We start from the raw sequence: 20,603 nt of genomic DNA, 5'->3' as shown, positions 1-20,603 counted from the left end.
CTTTACAAATTGTATAACCAGAATGATTAGTTGATTAGCAGAAGGCAACCCAATTTTGTGTGTACATACTTTTGACACCTTTGTCATTAGTTTCAAAGGGGAAGAAGTACGTAAGGAGAACTATATATGTACATGTTTTTGTAAAGGGAGAAGTATGTAAAATTATATATGTATATGTAAGGGGGAGCTTAGTTATGCATAATTGTAAAGGATGTAAATGAGTGATAAAGAATGTAATGATCCATCAAGACATGAATAAAATCTTTGTGTTTTGAAGGCATTTCATTTGTATTTACTTTTTTTTATATGACATCATTTTTGGGACTTAGCCAATTTTCCCAAATGTTGCCATCAATTCCAAAGGGGAAATTGTTGGAAATATGGCTAGATAGATGTATGAGTGTTGTCATTTATGACAACATATATTTTTGATATTTCACGATGTTATCAGAGTTAGAAAATTGTCTGTGTTAGATAGTTTGTAATAATACAAAGACAAATTCAGTCTGTACAGATGCCAGACTTAGAGCTAACTCATGCACAATTGAGGATTGACAATTGACTGTATCATGATGACATATGTTAGTGTGTAGACTTGTACAGATAGTATGACGCAAGTCATAGTTAGCATACCAATTCAAGTATTTAACAGAACATGACATAATATATCATAAAATTAGATTGTACGACTTAAGGAATTATTTTGGTGACAAAATAACTACTAAGTTATGATGGGTCAACATCCTAGATGTTTATCCAAAGTCATTTTTATATTTGGTCAAGCATGTAAAAGTATTAAGGCTGACTGAGCAGAGATTTATTAGTTTGTGAGATATAAGTAAAGATCATATCTTACATAGATAAAGTGTGATGTAGATGTTATGCAAATGATTGAGAAGAAAGATTAAATGATATGTGAGTCTTATGTGATGAGAAATCTAATTTATAATTAGAGAAAGTGTGAGATACAACAACAAGACAATATTGTATGTATACCTATTCTTGTGAAGAACTTAATTTTATATTGCATGTTAGGCCAGTGGGCTCTTCTTGCATACATTGCATTTAATCCACCAACTCCTAATAAGATTGAGGCTTTTAATAGGGCCTAGTCCTCCAACAAGGACCCAAGACACTATATGTATTTCACTGACTCCTAACAAGGTCAATATCCTTAATAGGATTATTTTGTTTAGTGAATTATCTTGTGGGTACCATCCCCACTAGGGTTTTCCCTTGGCTAGGGTTTCCCTAGTTAACAAATAATGGTATTATGAGTTCTTTTGTGTATGGTTATATTTACTATTTAGCATTGTTGGTTTACTTTCATATGCAAGATATCAAGTAATTAAAAATATTCAATTGTGGGCAAAAGTTTATATAATACTGATTCATCCCCCCCCCCGCTCAATATTATCTATTTCTAACATTCCCTACCTAAAATACTTCTTATATTACTACCTAATGTCACTAACTTCTACCTATAATATTTCCTATTAATGTTGCCTATTATTATTCAATGTTAAATGGACATTATGTTGCTAATCACTGCATCTTATTGTTTCTTATAACACTATATGAAAAATAAATCTTATATTTCAATTGTTAAACTAGGGAATAAATTTGAGTCATTCTTAAAAGATGTAAAATTATTCTATCTTTTATTCCAAATTTATCTTTACATCTCTCAAGACATATAAAGCCAAGATACCAAATATATTATTATTCAGATCAAAATTATTTAAATAACAAAACTTTGGGCTTCAAATCAAGATCGCTTTAGACGTCGTAATGCATCTATGTCCCTCTATGTGCCTGACTTTTTTTTTTTGGTTTAAAAATAACTTGACCCTCACATTTTCTTGATATCACTACTACATAAAGAAAACTAAGTGAAATTCTAATTAAAACTCAATTTTTTAAATCTTTCATAGTGACTAGAACAAGTTTTGTAGCCTTCAAAATTGTCTTTGAAAATTGACCAAACATGCACTTGTGGCCCTAAGAATGCTCAGACATACTCTTTGATGATATGGAAATAAAACCCCTAAATAATTTTGCATGACATTTCCCAAGGTGCAAATTATTAAAAGCCAAATTTGACTACTAAGTTATTTCAAGAAATGTACAATTCAAGAACCCTCTATAACTCATCATTTCACCTTCTTGAAATGATACTATATCTTCTTGTGGGATGCTTCCACTAGGATAATCCATTCGTTTACTTTAATAAACATGTATATAAAACAAATTCACCTAATTCTATTATGTGTGCAAGATATCAATCAACAAAAATTACCCTCCTAAAAAAATTCTAAAAGTTCACATTCAAAACTCAAGGAAACTCATTTGATTTTGACTTTGAAAAAAATATCAAACTAAACTATGATGCCCTACAACTCTGCATAAGAGTACATTATCACACGATGACAATCACATGAATAATTCCTTTACACTCAATCCTTGACTAGCTTCCAAATATAAATCTCCAAAGTAGGCAACTTGATAAAGTTTTGATTACGTAAAAATAGGTTTTAAAGAACCTGAAACCTTGTACAAAGTATCATAGAAACAAGAGCGAAGAAGCTCAGAAAACATAAAGCCTCAGAACCTAAAAAAGAGAAGACTAAACAAACTAAAAACAAGAGGCCAAAATACAACTATGCATAAAAAGACAACAAAAGGAAAGCAAAAAGACAACCTTGACATAGCTACAATGTCTTCAAAAGATCACCTACTTGTTCTGACAGGATGTTCATGTTTTCTACAGAGGGTTTCATATCATCCAACTTTGTTTGCTTCCACACCCTCACTCTTCTTGGAATTGGCCCTTGTATACTTGTTAGGACCCTGGTCCTCTTTCATATCATTAGAGCTTTGGCCTTTACCTTGTTCAAGCTTGTTCAACAAAGTGTTAAAGTTGTAGCCTGTCTTCAAGATAGTGCAGTTCTAATCAGCCATTTTCTTAGCCATTTTCTCCAAGTTATCCACTCTATTGTTTAGATCATCCACTCTTTTTTGAAGGTCTTTTCCCAACTGATCTAGATTTTTGTTCTTGGTTTCAAGTGGTGGAACACATTTCATCAAATTTTTTACCTCTTCAACATTACCTATAACCTCAGATAGTCTATCAATGTGTTGACCTAGTGTTCTCTCCCCCAAGCCATCCTGTTGAGCTGATCAAAATATCTCAAGATGTCCTGCATCTACTGCTTTAGATTTCCAATATCCTTCATCATAAGCCCTGGGTTACCAAAGATTCCCTTTAGAAACCCTTGGTCTTCCTCATCCCTATTATGCACAAGGTAATCCTCATGCCCCCCCCCCCTTGTTTGTTCCTATCCAACTCAATCTCCTTAAACCCTTTATCAGCATCCAAATCTTGAGCAAGCCCTTTTTTCCTTTTTCTCTCCATCCTCTTAATTAAGAGTTCATCATTAGAGGGAACATAATCCCTTTTGACATTCTTCCCCTTTTTTCTCGAAACCTTTCTTGATAAACCTTTCTTCTCAATACCCTCTTCCTAACCTCTTCAAATTAATGTCTTGTTCAAAATTAATCTCCTTATCCTTGCTTTTCTTCCTAGACGAACTCCCTGGATCACATTTCTTCCTCTTCTTAATCTCAACCTCAACAACCTCATCCTTTGTATCCTCATCAAATTTCTCCTCCATTTCACTTCCCTTCATCTCACAATCTAAAGATTTCTTGCTCTAATGGGGTCTATCCACTTCTTTGGATTTTAGAAGGTTCATAACTAGAACCATTAAACCCTAATGACAAACATGATCGTCCTCAAGATCATTTTGAATGGCTAAAATAGTGTTACCTAGTGATTATCTGAGGTAAAAGAGTAAATGAAGCCTAACCCTATGCTTAAAATGGTTAACCAACATAAAATGGTGTCCATATATCTTAGTAAATGATGCAAGAGCATCCAGTGGTGTAAGGGCAATCCTATATCACCCCGAAAAAAAAAATGCTTAGAGATAGTTTCTGTTTAATGTGTTTTCATTTCTAGATACCCATTTGGGTCAAATAAAGGTTCCAACTCTCACAGTTCCATTATTAGTTTTTCGGGTTAGAGTTTTATTAGTTTTTAAGCACCTTGGGATACATGTAAATGTAAAAAATGAGTTATTTTGTAATTCAGCCAAAATTATGATGAATTAGAGGGTTTAAGTTGGAGGGATGATTATACTTGTAATTTAAAACGCTCCAAAAAAAGAATCAGGTCAAAAGGCTTTATGGTTAGAAATTTAGTGCAATTTTAATTTTCCTAGAGACCTCTTAAGAGTGCTTCAAAGTTAGATTTGGGGCACTAAATGGCCTCGTACAGGGCTGAATAGTGGGGGACAAACAAAGCTCATTTACAGGGCTATAGAGCACTTTGAGAGCTTTCCAGAAATATAAATGATTTGTCAATCGAAGTCACGGTTCAAAAGTTATGCCTCCCAGAAGTTGGACTATCGTTTCTAGATTCTTCTAATTTTACACCGACTTCTAATGTGATTTTTGGAACCTTTTGTTTTGGCGGTGGATACCAAATGGTGTATTCTAGAATGTATTCTTGACCCTAAACCATTTGGGGCTTATTTAAGAACACTTTTGGCATTATAAAGGCAATTCTCAGTGGAGTTAGAGAGAAGGTATTGTGTGGAGAATTTCTTTCTCTAGAATCATACTATTGTAAGTGCATAGGGCATTTTCATTGATAATAATAATTCCCTTTTCCTGTGTCTTCATTCTAGTCTTTGGTTGTGTCTCCATCAAATGGTATCAGGGTAGGTTTTCTTGAGTGTGTAGACAAAGTGCTGACTGTGAGGTAGTTTGCACTAGGAATGTGAGGTTGTGGGTTTGAGACAAGAAGATGCCTCCATGAAGGGAACGTGGTGGAAGGGCTAGAGTTGTTACTCCTAAGGTTAGAGCCCTCTAGAGATAAGTTCAAGCATTGTAGGAGGAGATCCATAGAGGATTGAATATTGTCGCAGGCAATGAAAGTGAGGAAGAAAATGAAGAAGAAGAAAATATTGGATAGGAGGGGGAAGACGAAGGGGAAGTCCTAAATCGGGTAGAGGAGAGGCTTTTTAGGGCCATTTTGAAGCTTGGAAAAAGACCTAAAATTGATGTGGATATGTTTTTAGGAAATCTAAACTCGGATGAGTTGATCGACTATATCAATGAACTAGAGGAGTATTTTTGAGTATAAGGATATTAGGGATCCAGATAGGATTAAGTTTGAGAAGGCCATGCCAAAATCTGGTGGCAAGAGATTCAGTTGGAAAGAAATAGAAGAGGAAATGAGAAAATCACAAGATGGGATTACATGGTGGACCAGCTAAAGAAGCAGTTCATTCCTGTTGATTACGAGCTTGATTTGTTTAAGAAAATGTAAGGATTAAAGCAAGCAGGAAAATTTGTCTAGGAATATATAGAGGAATTTTATCAACTTCTTATTACGACAGGACATTTAGAAGCAAATAAGGAGAAGGTTTCCTATTACCTCAGTGGGTTATGACCTAGCATTCAGGAGGAGTTAAGTTTGATTAGAATGACTAGCATTGAAGAGGCATACCAATTTGCCTTGCGAGTCGAAGAGAAGCTAAATGAAAGGTTTGAAGGAAGGCAAAGAGGGTGTAGTCAAGGAGGAAGGGGCGATAGTAGGTTATCTGGAGGCCGAATTGAGACCCAAAAGAAAAATGAAGATGTGGGTACTAGCAGAAACCAGAGAAATGAGGGTTTCAATTGCTCCCATGATCAAAACTTTGGAGATCAGAGAGGAAGGGGTAGAGGATGTGGACAAGGCTCAAGAAGAGGAGGCTTCCATGGTACCTATTTTCATTGCAATGAAGAAGGTCATTGTGCATTTGAATTCCCTCAACAACAAAGAACAATCAATAAGAGAATTAATGGTCAAGCAAGGGTTGCTCATGTGGATGAGGATGCACAGTGATCGCATTCAAAGGATGTAGAAAGAGGAGAGGTTCTCATAAATGAAATGGTCTAAGTGGTGAGACTGAACCTAGACAAAGGAGGAGTTTGTTTTGTACCAAGTGCAAGTGTGAGGGTAAGTGTTGTGATGTGATTGTTGATGGTGGCAGCACTAACAACTTGGTGTCTAAGGAGATGGTCTCTAAACTAAAGCTCAAGAGGGAGAAACACCCCCAACCCTATTAGATTGCTTGGTTGAAGGATGATCATAAGGTCCTAGTCAGTGAGCAATGTTTGGTGAAGTTCAAGATTGGGAGTTACCATGATGAAGTTCTTTGTGACATCATTCCAATGGATGTCTGCCATTTATTGTTGGGAAGACCGTGGCAATTTGATAGACATGTTGTGCGTGATGGTCATGCAAATACATACTCTTTAACAAAGGATGGAGTTCGCCACAAACTGAAGCCCTTGATAAAGGAAGGTGAATATGTATGCAGTAGTGCTAGGATATGTCTTGTTGATGGAAGAAATGTTTTAGATGTTATGAAACATCAGCATATGTGTTATGCTTTGATTCCTAGAAAAGATAAGGAAGGTAGTAGTGAAATTCCACCTGAAGTTTCAGGCCTATTAAATGAGTATGGGGATGTCATCTCTGATAATGTTCCAGAAGGGTTACCACCAGTAAGGTAAATCATTCATCATATAGATTTAATCCTTGGAGCTAGTTTGCCTAACAAGGCTACTCATAGGATGACTCTTACTGAAACCGAGGAGCTAAACAGACAAGTTCAAGAGCTATTGAGGAAGGGTTTGATTTTAGAGAGCCTGAGTCCATGTGCAATACCTATAGTATTGGCACCAAAGAAGGATGGAGCATGGAGAATGTGCACAGACTCTCGAGCTATAAACAGAATAACCATCAAGTATCAGTTTCCTTTGCCAAGAATGGATGATCTTATGGACTGCTTGAGTGGGGCTCAGTACTTCACAAAGATAGATCTCAAGAGTGGCTATCACCAGATATGGATATGAGAGGGAGATGAGTGGAAGATTGCATTCAAGACCAAGGAGGGTCTATATGAGTGGTTAGTCATGCCCTTTGGACTGACCAACACACCAAGCACCTTCATGCAACTTATGACTGAGGTACTAAAGAAATTTGTGGAAAAATTTGTTATTGTCTATTTGGATGATATTTTGATTTTCAGCAAGATTTTGGATGAACATTTATTGCACATTCGTAGAGTCCTTGAAAGGTTGAGGGAAGAGAAAATGTTGATTAATTTGAAAAAGTGTAGCTTTGTGAAAAGGGAGTTAGTCTACTTGGGGTTTGTTCTATCATCTGAGGGTCTCAAAATGGATCTAGAGAAGATAAAAGCCATCTTGGAATGGCCTACTCGAAGGTTTGTTATTGAGGTGAGATAATTTTATGGTTTGGTTAGTTTTTATAGGAAGTTCATTAAGAATTTCAGTGGCATATGTGCACCCCTGACTAAAACAATAAGGGGGGATAGGAAAGAGTTCAAGTGGACCACAACAGCTGTAAGGAGTTTTGAACTATTGAAAAAAAAGGTGATAGAACAACTTGTGTTGGCACTTCCTAATTTTAGTAAAGTGTTCCAAGTAGATTGTGATGCTAGTGGCAGTGCTATTGGGGCTATATTGAGCCAAGAAGGTAAGCCTATTGCATATTTTAGTGAAAAAATGAATGATGCAAACAAGAAATATTTTTTTTATGATCAAGAGTTCTATGCAATCATTTAGGCCTTAAAGAAATGGAGGCATTATTCATTGCCAAAATAATTTGTCTTGTATATTGATCACTAGGCTTTGCAGTACCTAAATAGCCAAGGTAAATTGAACCAGAGACATTTGAAGTGGGTAGAGTTCATGCAGAGCTATGCATTTGTGTTGAAACATAGAAGTCGAAGGTCTAATAGGCTTGCAAATGCATTGAGTAGGAGATAGTTGTTGTTGGCAGTAATGCAGGTTAAAGTGGTTGGGTTTGATGAACTCAAGAATCTGTACCCTGAGGATCCTGATTTTGCTGAAGCATGGAAGGCTTGTAAAGAACTTGTTACTGTAGATAGAACTAGATGGCTAGATTATTTGATTCAAGATGGTATGCTATTCAGGGGTAGTCAATTGTGTATTCCAAGGAGTTCCATGAGGGAAAACTTGATCAAAGAGAAGCATAGTGGGGGATGGCAGGAGACTTTGGTTGAGATAAGACCATTTCCATTCTTAGAGAACATTATTTTTGGCCTTAAATGCCACAAGATGTGAAGAAGTTTGTGCAGAGTTGTCAAGTATGTCAAGCAACCAAGGGATTTAGTCACAATACTGGACTCTATCAGCCACTGCCTGTTCCATTGAAGCCATGGGAGGACATAAGTATGGATTTTGTTCTTGGATTGCCAAGGACACAAAGGGGTAATGACTCAGTATTTGTGGTCGTTGATAAGTTCTCCAATATGGCACATTTCATTCCATGCCACAAGAGACATGATGTTGTACATATTGCAGATTTATTTTTTAAAGAGGTGGTGAAACTACATGGCCTCCCAAAGAGTATTGTTTCTAAAAAAGATACTAAATTTGTGGGGTATTTCTAGAAGACTTTGTGGAAGAAGTTGAGGACAAAATTGAAGTTTAGTTCTACACATCATCCGCAGACTGATGGATAGACAGAAGTGGTAAATAGAAGTTTGGGCAATTCGCTGAGATGTTTAGTGGGAGATAAGCCCAAGAGATGGGATTTGATTCAACCACAAGTGGAATTTGCTTACAATAATTTTGTAAATAGGAGTACTAGTAGATCCCCATTCCAAATTGTGTATGGCAGTAGCCCAAGGACTACACCAGAATTAAGGAAGATGGAGTAAGGGGAGAGGACAAGTGCCAAGGTAGAAGAATTTGCTAAATATATCAAGAGCCTACATGAGGAGGTCCATACACACATCACCAAGATGAATCAACAGTATAAAGCTAAGGCAGATCAAAGGAGGAGACATAAGGAATTCTAAATAGGCGATTTGGTTATGGCACACTTACGAAAGGAACAATTTCTAGTGGGTACTTACAACAAGCTGAAGATGAAGAAATTTGGCCCCTGCAAAATTTTGGAGAAACATGACTCAGGAAACACATATGAGGTAGAGTTTCCAAATGGAATTCACATTTCTCCTATCTTCAACATTGTAGACTTAACAAAATATCATGATGATGGTGCAGATGAGGAGTTGATGTTAGAGCCATGTCCAATTCCTATTTCTAAGAAGGAGGAGATAGAAGAGATTCTGGATAGTTGTGTGGGTAGGAGTACCAGAAATAGGCAGTATGAAGAGTGCCCGGTGAAGTGGAAAGAATGACCAATAGAGGACTCAAATTGGATATCAGCAGTGGAGGTTGCCCATTTGGGCTTTCCTCTATCATAAAGTGACAGGGTCACTTTTTAATCTACCCTAGGTGTCTGATGCAGGAGCATCCAGTAGTGTAAGGGCAATCCTGTATCACCCAAAAAGAAGAAGAAGCTTAGAGATAGTTTCTGTTTAATGTGTTTTCATTTTTGGATACCCATTTGGGTCAAATAAAGGTTAGTTCCACTATTAGTTTTTTAGGTTAGAGTTTTATTAGTTTTTAAGCACCTTGGGATGTGTGTAAATGCAAAAAATGAGTTATTTTGTAATTGATCCAAAATTATGATGAGTTAGACGGTGTAAGTTGGAGGGATGATTATACTTGTAATTTAAAATGCTCCGAAAAAAGAATCAGGTCAAAAGGCTTTACGGTTAGAAAGTTATTATAATTGCAATTTTCCTAGAGACCTCCTAAGAGTGCTTCAAAGTCAGATTTAGGGCACTAAACGGCCTCGTACAGGGCCAAAAAATGGGGGACAAGCAAAGCTAGTTTATACGCTATAGAGCACTTCAAGAGCTTTCCAAAAATGTAAACGGTTCGTCAATCGGAGTCATGGTTCAAAAGTTATGCCTCCCAGAAGTTGGACTACCATTTTTGGATTCTTCTAATTTTACACCGACTTCTAACGTGATTTCTAGAACCTTCTGTTTTGGCGGTGGATACAAACTGGCATATTTTAGAATGTATTCCTAACCCTAAACCATTTGGTGCTTATTTAAGAACACTTTTGGCATTGTAAAGGCAGTTCTCAGTGGAGTTAGAGAGAATGTATTGTGTGGAGAATTTCTTTCTCCAGAATCATACTATTGGAAGCCCATAGGGCATTTTTCATTCACAATAATAATTCCCTTTTCCTGTGTGTTCGTTTTGGTCTTTGGTTGTGTCTCCATCAGTAAAGCGACCATCTAAAGTAAGATACTCAATCACCACAAAAATGACAAACCTCTAAGGGTGGGAAATGGAGCCAAGGCTAAAGTATGAATTTTACCAATTTTCACCAACCTATTGCGCTCCTTAGCCATTTCCACAAACTCTTCAACCACTCGATCTAAAAGCTTCCTATCCCGATAGAAGTTGATAGCCTTAGTGTCAAGACCCGTTGCTTCAACAATAATTTCTTCAAAAACCTCCATTCTCTGATTACCCACCAATATACTCCCACCTTTCCAAGTTTTGATGAATTGATGGGTAATGGCCAGGTTACTACCTTTCAGCTTCTCCATAAATCCTGTAAAATTCAACTATTCTAGAATGCCCCAAATCTCACTCTTCTTCTTCCATTCTTTACAACTCATTAGTTCAATCCTCTTTCTCCTTCCTCCCATTTTCTTCAAGCTAAGAAAAGGGCTCTCAGTTCTCAAAAACACCCATTGCAATAAAAAACTAGTGTCAAAATTGCAACCAAGGATTTTGGTGAGAAAAAAGACCCACAATTTGTGTGGTAATGAATGACAAGACACTGTCTGTCTCATAATAACCCGTCGCTTCCCAATCCTGCTCATATCATTATTAATCCTTCATGGCATATTCATCATTAATGAAACAATTTTCTTTACTTCTAACTTTGTCATGCTCAATCAAGAAAAGCCCCTTGATAGGATTAATATCACTTTGACTCCAAATTAACTTTTCATCACTCTTGCATGCTACATTAGCAGCCCAGTCATCAACTTGATTAGTTTCTCTATAATTGTGGGTGACTATACAATTTTCAAAGAAATTGATAAGATCAATGGCCTTGCCAATAATATCATTAATAGTCTAAGAAGGATTAGTAACTTTATTAAGGCAATTTATAATATTAAGGGAGTCCCCCTCAAGCCAAATTTTATTCAAATTCAAACTTTTGGCATAGCTAAGACTATATAGGGCCACACTTGCTTCCACCACATGATTAGTTTGTTCCCCAATAGGAATGGCCATCCCACCCAATTTGTCCCCATTCATATTCTTAATGATGACACCACAGCCTGTCATTCCTTGGTTACCCTTCGAAGCCCCATCAAATTTAATCTTACACCAATCCTTAGGAGGACAATCCTATCTTGCCAAATCCTTGAGGTTAGGACCATTTTGAACAAGACTAAGACAATCCAAATTCCATTTCTGAAACACTAATTCTTCCGAAGCATTATGAGGTTGGTGCCCTTTTTCGCAACATCTAATATTCTCTATCACCATATTCTTAATCTTGTAGAATAGCTAGCTTGAATTAGTTTCCTTGCCCCTAAGCACCCTATCATTTCGTTCCTTCCAAACACCCTAGAAAAGAAATGGGAGCATGAAATCCCACAACCTCATAACCAAAGTATTAGTGGAGGGAGACTTCCAACCCTTAAAAAGCTCTTGAATGGTAAGGAGGAAAACCCAGGTAATATTCAACAAGCCACAAACCTTTTCGCATAATCTTTTAGTATAGGAGCAATGAATAGTCATATGGTTAACTGATTCATTAGCTTCCTTACAAAGATAACATCTGTTGACAATGTTCAAACCTCTCTACAAAAAATTGTCAGTATCCTGCAGAAGAATTCAAAAAAATATGTTAACCTTGGGTGTCATACCTTTAAACCAAGCTTTGGCCCAACAAGGCTCTTGATGCTCATCAAAAGCATTAACATACACCAAAGACACACAAAATAACACATTAGTATTATATTTCCATCTTAAAGCATCCTCCTCTTGGTTTAAAAAGACAACATTCAAAATCAAGCTTTGGCCCAACAAGGCTCTTGATGCTCATCAAAAGCATTAACATACACCGAAGCCACACAAAATAACACATTAGGATTATATTTCCATATTAAAGCATCCTCCTCTTGGCTTAAAAAGACAGCATTCAAAATCTTGTTGAGATCATTAAGTTTTTCATCCACTCTATTGAGGTTAACCCAATTATCCTACTCCTTATAATCCTCAACAAAAATCCCAAAAAAATTCTAGCAATGTTCCATAAAGCCATTCCATCTCTGATCTAAACTGAGGGTATGATCAAGAATCTAGATATCATCCCAAAAAAGAATAGTCCTCCCATTTCCCACCTTCCATTTGACCCCTTTATTGATAATTTGCTTATTTTTCTGTGCGTGTTTCCAAATTATTGAACCCCCTTGTAAACTCTCATTGCTAAGGAAGAGTTTAAAATCTTGATTCTCCCTATTATATTTATCATTCCAAATATCTCTCCATTCTCCCTCCTCTTTATGCCATCTCCAAATAAGCTTGGCAAGCAAAGAATCATTCATAGAAGCAACCTTTCTAAGACCAAGGCCTCCTTTATTGATAGGCATGCAGACTTTCTCTCAAAGGCAACTTGATAAAGTTAACTTTGTGCTTGAACAATAAATTAATATTAACCTACATTTGCTTTTGAGATTGTAAAAATACCAAATGAATTGATGGGGATTTGCAATGAGCATGGGGGAACACTAAGGTGGTGAAAATTACAAGAAATAATACCTTTGACATTAGAATAACCTAGTAGTTAAATTCAAAACCCCAAAGTTGACCAACTTAGCAGAGAGAACAAGGTGTAGACATTAAACTCATCCAAATCCCATAAAATTTTTACCTCAAAAACATATCAAATATGGTTTTCAATGGCAAAAAGTCCTAGAATGGTAAGGATTTTCATTGCACCAAAAGATCGACCTGTTAGTGTTTGATACAACCAATAGTCTTATAGAACCACAAGAGGCAACTAACCCATGCTTCCAAACTTGCAAGGGGTCTTGACCCACTACCAACAATCCCCCTCCCAACATTACTCATCGTGGCTTGTGTGGGTCCAAACTAGTGACCAATCTCTGATACCACTTGTTAGAATGGTTAGGGTTGTTGTTGCACCAAAAGATCGACATATCAATGTCCATTACAACATATAGTCTTATAGAACCACAAGAATTAGTTAATCCATGTCATGAACCTCATGAGGGGTGCTGACCCACTTCTAACAAAAAGTGAACATGTGAACTCAATGATAGCTTATGAATGTGATCTTGAAGTGGTTTTGTATGATAATCGCATGATTTCAAGATATAAACCTTAAAAGTGGGTTATTCAAGAATATTTTGTAGGTTTTTTTTTCTCAGTGGTACATCTGATTTGATCATCATGGGCATTATCAATTTTTGCAAAAGATTGGGGTGCTAACATGGTCATCACGATCTTCCCCCAATTTTGGCATCACGTTGGCATTTATGATCATTCCTTTCCCTAGGATGACATGTTATAAAAAACCCTTTCTAGATACCAACACCATCATGACCAAACCAACTTGGACATAAGACTCTCCATAATCTTCTTTGTTTTCTCGACATCAACTAGCATTACAAGAAATATTGAATCTACCTTGAATTTCATACAATACCTACTATTCCAACTCTAATATTCATCACCCAAAACCAATCTTAACACATGTAACACCACCCTTGCTATGGTTTCAAACACCTCCACGAGTCTCCTTTTGGAGACATTATCGTAAGACACAATCAACCTCTTCGTTGTACTTATATCTAGATAGTGTCCATGCTTTCCAATGCTTATCACACTAGGACATACCATTTTCTTATTTCTAATATCGAAAAACATACTCTTTTAATTTCTTCACCCCAATTCATAAATATTATCATCACCTTTGATTTCTCTCAAACATGGTAGTTTACATGGGAGACATGATGAAAACATAAAGTGTGCCATTTGTTTGGAGATGTTGTGCCCTCTTCCACCGCTATCAAATCTAGTGTTGCCTTCGTAATTGCATTTGCAACACCTTTCCTTTCATGATATACATGTGATAAGATACTTACTTATTAATCTATTCCATAATTTTAAGTCACAACCTAAACTCAATTTCATATTTCATATTTGTCTTGCTCAAATAATATATACAAGTTGCAAGTCTTCTTCTAAATGAATTCTTTGGTATTTTTATTTTGTGCTCATTCTTAGTCCCACAAATGTCACTTAAAATTTCACTTCATTATTTGTTGCTCAACCTAACCTCTTCCCCACCATCCACAGAATATGTCCTTTATGGTTTTTGAGCACATGTCCAACGTCTTCTTTATTTGTTGCTCAACCCAACCTCTTCCCTACCATCCATAGAACATGTTCTTTATGGTTTTTGAGCACACATCTAACGTCAACCCACTGTAGGTTACCTAACCCTAAACATCCTATCAATGTCAATTTCAATTCATCCCTCATCCAAAAGATTCTACATCTCTCTTGATTCTAATTGATATATTAACTTACTATAAACAAAGAACATTTTATTATTAATAATCGATATTGGTTATTAATTATATCAGATGCATATGACTTATAATTTGACTAAATGATACATTATCTAATAAATATTTATCTCAAATACATCAAGATAGTAGTAATTATCTTTACTAAGAATTTTTGAATTTTAAAACTTCTCAACTAAAAGATAGCTTAGATACTTGTATGTGAAATTTAATTTTTTAAATACGTTACATAAATAAATATAAACTATTGCATTTCTTCTCTTCTTTTTCATATTTTGTTTTGTTTTGTTTTGTTTTGTTTGTGATGGTTCGAGTAATGAAAACTCACATGACAAGAAGTAAATTAAATTCAGAACGAATGCAGGGGAGCAAACGGTCGAACCAGAGCCATGGGATGCAAGTAAATCGATGATGGTCCTTATTTCTCTCTCAACGGTACTCAAACCAGAGCCACGGGGTGGTATAAGAAATCGAGGGCATACATGGAACAGTCAGTTTTAAAAAGCATGTATTAATTTTCAGAAAGATTCTCCGGATCTTGTTCTCAACGGTACTCCAACCAGAGGCATCAGATGAGAACGAATCGAGGGCGTACATGGAATGATCGTTTTTCCCATATAGCCGTTTTAAAAAGCACCATTTCACTTTCTATTTATAGAAGGTTTATTTGGAAACAGGGCACATTGTTCCCTATTCTCTTTTTTTTGGGTTTTGTTTGCCTTCCACTGTCGTTCTGGCATGGCCATGCCTCCTTTTATGTTTTTGTTTAGTTTTTGTGTTTGGGAATTTTTCTTTTCAGCTTTTCTACTGTATTTTGCCTATCTTTGGTTGCAATTTGAATGGGGGCAACAGTGAGGAAGAGCTATGCATCATCAGAAGTAGGGGGATCAGTTTTTCTACTGTATTTTGCGTACATTTTCTCTAATATTCAAGGAGGATTCAGCATCATCTCATTCTTCTTAGTACATACCATGAAAACAATCTTTGGTTTCTCTCTTGACGGGCGCTCCGGTAACCATTTAATTGTTTTAAGGTCTTTTTTCAGCAGTTGATTGATACTGAAAATTAAATCTGTTATTGTACTTTATTGCAGCCTATTATTGTAGCCTGGCTACGCTGCAGGAGGATTATATTTGCATTTTATGTAATCTCTTTTATTTCACCTCAGTTTTTCTCACATTTTTCCTTTTGTTCCTTAGAGTTTGATATATTTCTTTCAAATTGTTTTTTGCTTATCTCTGTTATGTTCGATTCTTTGCTTGATGTTTTTGTTAAAATGAAATTTGTTATCATTGCTTGTTTTCAGTTTCTTCTATGGATTATAAAGTCACCAAGTGCAGAACAGAGGACAGAGGATAGCATGCATGATTGTAGGTATATTTGACTTTCTGTTCATGGTCCTCTGTCTTTCCTGAATGGACTGGATAGTCTATTTAATAAACGTAACAGTTTCTAATGTGTACTATAGAAACTCAATATTGTTGAAAATGTTATAGAGACAACAAGACCTTTCTAAATTTCCTAGCCTGTTGCCATTTATGATTTATCTGATGCATGTTAGAGTTGTCCTGTTTTGAGATGTAAGTTGAAGGCTCTTGATTTGATCAATTTAGCTTATGGCCTGTAGCTTATCATTGTAATTTAGCTCATCTTTTCTCTGTTACGTTTTTTTTCTCTCATTTTTCTAATTTCCTTTCGTTCCCTAGATTTGGGGATATTTTTGTTAAGTCTTTCCTTAATCTCAGTGATGTTGTATTATTCTGCTTGATGCTTTTGTTAAATTATAATTTGTATTGTTTAGTTAAAAGGAAATTGTAAGTGTTTGTAAACATTTTTCGTTTTCAGTTTCTTCTCAATTAGAATATGAAGCATGCATGATTGTATGTGTATTTAACTTTTTTGAATGCACTTTGATGTCCTCTACGTCTTTCTTGAATGTACTGGATGGTTTATTCAATACAACTTCTAGTGTCTACTGTATTGCTGAATATAATATAGAGACAGCAATTGTAGTCTTGCTACTACTTTGCTGGAGGTTTTTCTTTTTCGTGTTAGCTCTTCTTTCTCACATTTTCTGGATTTTCTTTTGTTCCTTAGAGTTGGGGATATTTCTGTCAAGTTTTTGCTTATTTCAGTGACGTTCTGTTCTTCTGCTTGATGTTTACATAATAACATAGTTAAAAGGAAAATGCAAGTGTTTGTGGACATTTCTTGTTTTCAGTTTCTTCTCACTTAGATTATGAAGCCACCAAGTGCGGAACAGAGGATAGCATGTATGATTGTAGATGTATTTAACTTCTTTCTATCATTCACTTTAACTTTGCTGAGTATTCTGCAGCTAGCCCTCTATATCTTTCTTGAGTGTACTGGATAGACTATTCAATACAAGTAACAATTTCTAATGTCTGCTATAAATCTCAATATTGTTGAAAATAATATAGAGATGACTTTAATTTATCTGATGCATGTAAGAGTTTTTCTGTTTTGTGAGATATTTGTTGAAGGTTCTTAATTCGATCAATTTACCTTATGGCCTGTAGCTTTTTCTGTTTTACATCTCTTCTTTCATTCATGTTATGGGGCATTCTATCTGATGACAATCCTTTTGCATTGCATTTTGGTAGATAGTGCATTGGGCAGGTCAAATTTTAGTAGACAGTGCATTGGTGGCTACAATATTTCTGAAGTGCAATAGTGCATGGAAGTGGGTGTTATCACCTATTTTGTTGATGATGACTATCTAGTTTTCTTATATAATATACGTATATAAATGAAATTGATTATTTTCATTTTTATTACATCTTTATTTGCAAATGAGTGAGAGTGGGTTTGATGCATTTTTCTTTCATTGTGCAGCAATCTATTTAAGGAGTCTTATGAATAAAAGGACATCATGTTCTTTTTTTTGATGATATAGTTGAGTTTGGGCATAAATTCAAATTTGGGTTGGAGGTGGGGTCAAAGCCAAGATTTCTTATTGCCAAAGTATGCTACGATAGAGATGGGCTTGGTTACAAGGTATTGTTTCTACCCTTACTACTATCACGAAAGATAATTTCCTGTTTGCATACATATAAAGCTTTGAACTCAAAAAATGCTAAATTTTGCCCCCACAATTTTTTTTTTACGGTGTGGAGATTCAACTAGCATCTATTTTCTGTGTCATATTTTGGTAGCCTCTCTCAATTTTGAGACTTTGACATGTCTTCTATATTCATGAATTGAGATTCAACTAGCTTCTATTTTCTGTGTCATATTTTGGTAGCCTCTCTCAATTTTGAGACTTTGACATGTCTTCTATATTCATGAATTCTATACACTAATTAATTAAGGTTCATTTTAGTATCAGTGAAAGCTTTATTAATTTTAGTAGAGACAATATGCATAACAAATTAGAACTATTGTGAAACATTTGCTCAGATCAATTCGATCTAATTAACCTGAAAGAGGCAGTCTTGTGTAGTTTAATTTCGTCCACTAGAAATAAACAAAAAAGTGATCTGACAAAATATTTCTTGGTGCATATGATTTTTGTTCTCAGAAATCTACTAATTTATCTTCGTAAGGATTGATTTATTCGTTGGCCGAAAACAAACCTCCGACAATTTCACACATTGTAATATATCCCAACATATCTTTTCACAGCATGGTTCCTGATATTTTCTTGGAAATATTGTGAATTTTTCAAAATGTCACTAGTTAACAATAAATTAGTTTTCTTGTATTCTTTTTCTTAAGTTGTGTCAGGACTGTGATTTTTTTATCATTATTTTCCGGAATATTATAAACAGTTTATACATGTTTAATGGTGTAAAAGTAGCTTTTAAGATTTCCAGCTGCTATTATTGAATAGAAGTTAGGTTTGTTTCAAGGGATGAACACAATCAATGTTGTTGTGATTTCAATAGTGATTATAGTTGTCTATAGTTGTGAAGACACTTGTTATAATTGGTTTTAGAAAACCTTGCGAATAGGGGACATGACTCATAATTTTTGATAAGTGATTATAACTGTTGCCTTTGATCACTACACATTTATTGTTGTTGTGATATCAGTAGTGATTATAGTTATCGTTAGTTGTGAAGACACTTGGTATAATTGGTTTAGGGGACATGACTTATAATTTTTGATTAGTGATTATAACTGTTGTCTTTGATAACTACAATCACTACTGTTGCCTTTGATAACTACAATCACTAGCATTATTTATAATATGCGAGGATAGTTGTCACTAGACAAAACTGTCAATAGATTCCTTTGACTTTGTCATTATTATTGCATTACAGTTTGTTATCATTGTTGTTGACTTTGTTGTCATTTATATTTATCGATTGTGAACAAGGGACATGACTTATAAATTTTTATTAGCGATTATCACTGTTGCATTATAGTTCATTATCATTGTTGTTGACTTTGCTGTCATTTATATTTATCAATGGATATTGCTTTTGTTACTTCATATGCTAGTTATATTATTAAGGTAATTTTTTGAGAATTTTGTTTTTAGAAATCTTTGAATAATTTTGCATCAGTTGAGAATGTTGTCATCATTATTGCATTTTGACCTAACAATTCTTTTATCATTTAATCTTCTTATAATCACTGTATATTACAATTTATTTAAATCCACAAATCACCAATGATTTAATACTAAATCCAATTAGATCTCATGAAATAGATAACATATCTGACAAAATATACAAGAATGAATTCTAAACTCTTATTACAATAACTGATTACTTCTCTTATTACAAGGACACTGCACATACAATCAATTCAGCTAATGAGACTTTTGGTAACAATAGCAGCAATATTATCATTAAGAAATGTGATATATAGAATAGTGCTATAGGAACCACCTTAGAATTACAAACCTTAGGCACTATCTTTCTTTACAGGCACTCAGGTATTCATTTGATTGTTTTAAGATCTATTTGCAACAGTTGATTGATATTGCTAGAAAAAATAGTCTATAAACAAATGCATACATGTCCTTAAAGGCATACAACTCAGGCTGCTGCACAGCCATTAAACTAACACTGCATTCTATGTAACCTTTTCTGTGTTACCTCATTTTTCTTACCTTTTCCTTTTGTTCCTCAGAATTAGGGGCATTTCTGTCAATCATTTGCTTATCTCAGTGATGCTTATTGCAAGTAAATATTGCTTGTTTTCAGTTTCTTCTCACTTGGATTATGAAGCCACCAATTGCAGAGAACGACTTTAAAAGAACAACTTCAAGAGTTCATTTGGGTTAATCCCAAACTTAAAGCTCATATGGGTTACAATGTAAATCCAACAAGTAAACATTGATGTTCAAATTAGATAGCTCTCGCAACTTTCCTCAACCTTTGACCCTAAACATTCAATGCAACACAAATAACTTAATGCATCTCTATTGCAATGATCAAGGAAACTCAAATTTCCCTTACATCAATGAGCCCAACTCATGAGCAAAACTTTCAAATTTATCCTTTTTGGATGCTTTCAAGAAATTCACCAACCTTTTTCATTACTTTGGAGATTTTCACATCTAATTTCTATGCATCTCAAATTGAGACTCAAATCTGTCCCAGATACTCTACATTCTTTATGCTACTATGATTAGCTACCTATCTTGTTTTCGTGTTCTGCAAGATTACTAGATTAGTAGATCATATTTGAATCTAGTGCTTCTTTGAACTTGTGTTTTTTTAAATCAGACATGCTGTACCCCTTTATGAAATAGGATTTAATAATAAACTAAGTTACTAGATTCTCTCTAGCAACCCTCAAAGTCTGGTTTGATTCTGTACAATGTCTGGTCTTTGTTGTCCCAAGTTTACTGCAAGTTCTGTCAGAGGAACCTAGGCAGGATTTTAATTTGGAAGAATTTACTGCCCAGTGGTCGTGTTTGGGTTGAATTTGGTCTCAAAACAATTTTTTTGACTTTTTTTCAAGGTTTTTTTCCCTAATTTGGTCTATTTGAATCTTAACCTCAGATAACTGCAC

The 20,603-nt window shown here is 35.1% G+C and overlaps 1 long non-coding RNA gene across 3 annotated transcripts in view; it reads left to right on the top strand.

Annotated features, from left to right (window-relative positions):
* The first annotated feature begins 14,909 nt into the window (after positions 1–14,909).
* LOC149543463 (uncharacterized) overlaps positions 14,910–20,603 on the top strand; it is an 83,885-nt gene continuing 78,191 nt past the window's right edge. The window contains exons 1-5 of one of the 3 annotated variants that reach the window (XR_016355639.1): positions 15,313–15,623; positions 15,706–15,756; positions 15,919–15,986; positions 17,237–17,316; positions 17,469–17,630. This is a non-coding gene — a long non-coding RNA (uncharacterized LOC149543463). Of the gene's footprint in view, positions 15,624–15,705; positions 15,757–15,918; positions 15,987–17,236; positions 17,317–17,468; positions 17,631–20,603 lie in introns of those variants that run through there. The other 2 variants (XR_016355638.1, XR_016355640.1) reach the window with 2 other exon arrangements.

The sequence above is a fragment of the Cupressus sempervirens genome, chromosome 8 (assembly GCF_028749045.1).
Source record: "Cupressus sempervirens isolate cs-2001-9-10 chromosome 8, ASM2874904v1, whole genome shotgun sequence".
Taxonomy (NCBI): Eukaryota; Viridiplantae; Streptophyta; class Pinopsida; order Cupressales; family Cupressaceae; genus Cupressus; species Cupressus sempervirens.
The sequence above is the reverse complement of the archived record's forward strand: the minus strand, read 5'-3'. Positions and strand labels throughout refer to the sequence as shown.